Source organism: Manacus vitellinus, unplaced genomic scaffold (genome assembly GCF_001715985.3).
Source record: "Manacus vitellinus isolate BGI_N305 unplaced genomic scaffold, ASM171598v3 scaffold_70_pilon, whole genome shotgun sequence".
In the NCBI taxonomy this organism is placed as follows: Eukaryota; Metazoa; Chordata; class Aves; order Passeriformes; family Pipridae; genus Manacus; species Manacus vitellinus.
The window spans coordinates 2,519,858-2,520,238 of record NW_021940754.1 but is presented as its reverse complement, the minus strand read 5'-3'; positions in this window follow the sequence as shown (position 1 = coordinate 2,520,238).

Below are 381 nucleotides of genomic sequence, written 5' to 3'. Positions count from 1 at the left end.
AGGCTTCGATTTCACAGCTGCTCTCAGAGCTCTACTGCATTATCTTCCCTATTTCCCTGTGCTTCCACTCGATAGATGGCTTAGTTTCTGATTTGGCCGGCTGATAGGTTTGGGATTAGCTCCCACAGATCACACAACCACCTCAGCCTGACTCTGAGATTCAGAGAATTTCAGAATCATGGCAAATGGCGCTTTGGGATCCAGAACTTAAACACACGCCTACGCGTGTCCAGGAGGCACGTGGGCAGCGAGCAGCGTGGCACTTTCTCCGCGAACCAGAATATGCCTCCGTTTAAATATCGGATCAATGCCAGAACCCAGCACCGAGCGTTTACATCTGGCTCCCGACACCACCTCAGCGACACTGCACGGTGGGAGAAG